Source organism: Scardinius erythrophthalmus (genome assembly GCF_964197995.2).
Source record: "Scardinius erythrophthalmus genome assembly, chromosome: 4".
Classification (NCBI taxonomy): Eukaryota; Metazoa; Chordata; class Actinopteri; order Cypriniformes; family Leuciscidae; genus Scardinius; species Scardinius erythrophthalmus.
Window position 1 is genome coordinate 7,250,159 of NC_138224.1, and position 5,516 is coordinate 7,255,674.

A 5,516-nucleotide genomic window follows, 5' to 3' on the forward strand; every position below is an offset into this window, starting at 1 on the left:
CTTCTGAAAATCTTTATGGCAGATATTTATCTCTTTTTTGCCATCTGTGTTTGTCATAAAGGGAATCAAAATTACTTTTTACCTGTTTACTGTTTAATGTGGCGTCACTTTCTTTTACTCTGTCACATGTGTAGGTGTCAATTAGCTGGTACTTTTGTCCTACTTATGTTCCTTGTTGTATGATAAAACACAATGTTACTGTTCCTGGGGCATTTCATAAATTAGGCTGCTTATATCATACTGCAAAAAAATGATTTTCTTATTCTGGATTTTTGATAATGGGATTTTCAACAAATATTGAAACATTCTGAAATCAAGATATATTTACTTGAGAAGCAAAGTGACTTAAGATATTAAGGGCCAGATTTACTAACAGATGTGCTAGCGCAAACCCTCTTTTGGCGTAAAAAAAGAAACTACTGTCAGGATTTACTAAAGACATGCAATGAAAGGGTTATTTTTGCGGCTGACCTTATTGCATATGCATTTGTTTCAGACGCAAAATTTTTGGGTGGGAAATACAGGTATTTAAATGAATCATGCAAGGTGATTTGGTTCATCAATAGGTGGCAGCAGAGTGAAATGTGGACTTTTAAATTTGGACTATTTGGTCTGAACTTTTGATCTAAAACAGACAATTTCAGAATTACTGTGTGTGTGTGTGTGTGTGTGTGTGTGTTCATGCGCAAGCATGTTTAGAAATAAAATGCAGTCCCAGTGGAAAGGAAAAATGTGTTCGTAGAAAAGAGGCTTAATGTATTTTATGGAAATAATTTGAGACAAATCTAATTGATGTAAAAAAAGAAATAAAAAGTGTATCATATCTCTTACATTTTTTATTTAAAATAAAATCTGAAAAATAAAATTAATGTGCACTTTAAAAGTCTTAACACATCCAATTTTCGTACTAAACACTAAAAATAGTTTTTTACGTACTTCCCTCTTCTGGGTCAAAAGGGACCCGGATGCATGGTATGTAAACATGGTAATTTGTTTTAATCAATTTTTTGCTTCTCAATTAAATGTATTTTGATTTAAGAATGATTAGATATTTTACTGGTAAGACAAAAATAGCAGTGCAATTTTACAAAACCCTAAAGGCATATAACAGTGTTACGTTTTCTCCCAAACTTTTGCTTTCTCTACAAACACAAGACGGGTTAAATGATTGTTCATGTGTTGTTAGTATGTGCTGCTCTTCGGTAGTTTGTGTTCAGAGCGTCGTATTAAATATGTAAATGTATCGACACACCATCTTTTCAATAACCATCCTATCACGTTCTTTATCTGGTTAACACACAAACTATGTACTAAAGCAAATCAAGTAGTGTACGTCTTGTTAAAATGTGTTCAACCCATTGTCTTAATTTTTTTTTTTTTTTTGAGGTTACATGTTTGTGTGTGTGTGTGCATTACAATGTTTAAGAGGCTCGTGTGCACAAACCGGGGTCTTTGCTGCAGTGTGGCAGTAGACGGTGGTTCCAGGCCTGGGCTTTGCCAAGGATTTTTCGGGATGGTTTAAAATCACGTGGAGCGCATGGGATCAACACCAGCACCTCTTATGGAGAACGAGCGTTGACGTAAAGACGTTCAAACATCTGTATATTTATTGTTAAATCTTCACTACAAACAAGAAAGTATTTAATGATGAGTTGTCAACAATGTTTAAATATGGCAAGTGATGGTAGATGAGCAATAATCTGTAATCCTGAGGATCAAAAATAAAAATCTAAAAAGTAAAAAAATAACTTTTTTTTTTTTTTTGCAGGTAGCCTATACCGACTGCGGTATTTTTTTGTTTCACGTTACACTGCTTAGCGAAATCCTAATCTTACTCAGTATTTTTTGTCTTGGTTAACAGTATAAATAATCAGTTTTATAATTGTAATTAGCAAATCATTATCAAAAATCAAGTGATTTTTTTTTACATAAAATATTCAAAATATCTGCCAATAGGGTAAGAAATATAATCTTGGGTTTCCCTTTGAATTGAGTAGGCTATTTATACCCGACTGGCAATTTTTTAAGCATAAATTCACTTCATTTTTATCCATTAATCAGAAAATAAGAGCTGATTTTGCTTCTCAAGTCTAAATGTATCTTGATTTAAGGATGTTAAGATATTTGTACTGGAAGACAATATTAAGAAAACTTTTTTTTACTTAGTGTCATATCCATGTTTGACTTGATTGTTCATAGATATTTTTAATACCAGAACTGATTCACAAAGAGCACAAACAAGTCCCTATTTTGTGGAGGTGTTTAAAAAAGTTATGCAAATGCTGACAGCAGTAAAGAATGACCCATTCAGGAACTTTTGCACACATATTTTAGTCTTTGATCTAATCTGACATGTTATTATTGAAAAACCTTTTTTGATATGCTTATGGTTAATTTCAAATGGATTATTTGATTATTGCACACCTCTGAATTCCTTCCCAATGTAAGCTAGACTCGTCCATTAATTTATGTGAAGAGGAGACTGCTTGTTTGTAGACATAAATAAGCGTTCCGCTTCTGCTTTCTTTAATTTCCTGAAAGTGCTCAAGATGGATTGGAGTACTGCTCTGTGCCAGGCCTAAAGAAGGACTATCATTTAGGGGATTTTAAATGCTGTGGGCATCCCAGTGAAAAGTGGGAAAGCTGTTATGATGCCTATAGGCCTATCTCAAAATGTGACTTAGCTGATACCTAAAAATAAGGTATTTTAAAGCTGTTGTTATTCTTGGTGAGATTAGTCACTTTGTATATTTCTGGACATTGAGCTCATGGATCGGAGTTATAATTGGACAGTGTAAACAGTGGGTGTTTATTCTGGACACATGATGGTTTGGGGGGGAGGCCTACTATAGGCTATGCAAAAACGAGAACAGCTGCTGTTGCCACTCACACCTTTAGGCAACATGAGCAAACACAATGTTGGCTATTAAACGTGCAAATTTTACCTTAAAGAGCTTTCTATCTGATTTAAGACATACAAATACGTTTTGATGAAATAAATCAATGTATTTAGGTGGTTTCAGTGATATTAAATGATATTTTTGACTTGATCAAAGCCAGTCAATTTATTAGGCTACCCTTTTAGTATTTTTATTTTTTTATTTTTTTCAGTGCACATTCAAAGGCTGCTGCTGTTGGTTATCTTCATTCTGGCCTGTTGTATGACAAAGGGGGTGTTTACACGACACCATGAAAATAAAATGGAACTAAAACGGAAACGGAAACGGTTTTGAGCGCTCATTCACACGACAACTGCGTTTTGGGGGCCTGAAAATGCAAACTTTTGAAAATGAATTTTTAAAGTGCAATTAAAAAAAAAAAAAGATAGCTACCATTATTGTCTCTGTGTAAACTACAAAAATGTGATGTCATGCGCATATTAAGTGTTCTATGTGAGCGTTTTTTACCAAGGTGACATCGCCAACTACTGGCCTGGCAGCAGAATATAGCCTATCCGTGTGAATGGCAAGGGGGTAATCTTTCAGAAAAAAACTGAAGCTTCCCTGGGGCTGCCATTGATTAGCAGACCCCCACCTGCTGTTAGCATTCCATTGACTCCCATGCATTTTGGCGTCACTTTGACAGCGAATAACTTTACATCTGAGGCGTTTAAAGACTCCATTTGTCCATTATTTATTTCTAAAGAAACACGGAAATGTACAAAAGGCTCCATTACCTTGTATCTTATGGCCCCGTAGAAGCCGTTTTTGTAAAAATAGGCTAACGATTGCGTCATAACTACGCGACTCTCTGTCGCACAGTAGAGAAATTACCGTATGGACAGGAGGAGAAGCTCGCGGGCAATCAGGGGGACGTGGAGGCAAAATTACAAAATAATTAATCAGAATACTTAGCAAAAGTTGCTCCTGCTCCTAGCTCATGGACACCTCCTACTCACACTCTCCGTCTCTGTAAGTTTCGGAAGGGAATGATTCCGATTTCTTTGGCACAGCTACTAGAAAACAGACGGGTTGCTCACGTCACATCTACGTCGTCAAGCTCAGTTTGAGTCTGCGCAGTACGCTCAGCCATCAGGAAGTGAGTGCTTCTAATTGACTTCACTTTTCTCCGTTGAATCCAATGGGGTCGCTGTGTCCATTTCTTTTACTGTCTATGGTTTTTCTATGGTTAAAAACGTTTTCGTTTTTAGTATAGCCTAGCCTACATCTTTGTTGTGTAAACCCTAAAAAAGTATGGAGAAAAAAGTTGCAGCGTGCAAGATATATTTCCATATTTATATCTCAAACCTTCTGAACCTACATGACACCATTTTCAACAAAAAACGGAAAAACTTTTTATGCGTTTTGGGGGCCTAAAACCGCAAAAATTTGAAAGCGTGAAAACTACAAAAACGTGAATTTGTGAAAATGGTGTCATGCGCATGTAGTGTTTCTTTACAAAGGGACATCGTCAACTACTGGCCTGGCATGCATAATACAGCGTTTTTTAGTGGTTTTCACTGATCCTTGCGAACGGGGATCATTTTGACAATGATGTGAATAACGCAAAGGAATTTTCTTTTTGCCGTTTTTAGTAGGTAGGCTGGCTAGTTGTCGTGTAAACATACCCTCAGAATGGTGCATCGTCTGAATTGGATAAAGCTGTGTGGCTCTCAGTGACCTCACTGCCAGTCTTAGCCTAACCGTTTCTGTTTAGGCTATATCTGTCCAATTTCTGGTGGGCGTCTTTCATACTTTAAAATTAAAATGTTTATTGAAGACAATTGACTTGTTGTAGCCTATGTGTTGACACCACCATGCCGAACGTGTCCCCTTCCTTTCAACGATCAATAATTCTCTGTCAAAAACGCCACAATGTGGCTCTTTCTAGCTGTAGAGAAGAAAACTCAGTGTTCTTTCTGTTCCTCAATCTGAATAATAGCACTTTGTTTGGCCGCATCACAACAGCACTCTCTAAAGGCCACATGTCTTTCTTAGATTGACTGGTGGTTTTATTTATGTCTTCATGTATTTTACATTAACTAATAAGCGACACAAGCACTGGGGTGTTAAAAAAACACACACACTTCACACTCCCAGATAATAAATAGAAGATATTAACATTCATTATTGCATGGTTTACCTCAATTTAAAGGCAACATAAACATTTATTAAAATTAGTGGGCCTACAAGAATTATGGTCAGTTTTTTCAGTGGAAAAGCATTCATTGTGATGTGCTCTCTATTTGGTTTTTATGAATCACCAGAATATACACAAAATTCTTAAAAACATATACAACTCACATGAAAACACATAGGCTAAGTAAATGGATCTATGTAGGAGAAAACAATTTATGTCAGGGGTAAATTACAACGTTTAAGTAAAGAAATGAAAGTAACATGCCTCATAAGTCTTTTGCTTTTTTGTTTTTAAAATGGTCTAAAATAGTGTCTCAAGATGTGCACTGGAATGCGATAGTAGCACCTGCATTTTCGTGGTCAAGTGCGGTGTGGGCGTGGCTCGCCGCAGGCGTTGCGTCAGCAGCCAATCAGAGCGGCGGGGCCGGAGATAACTCT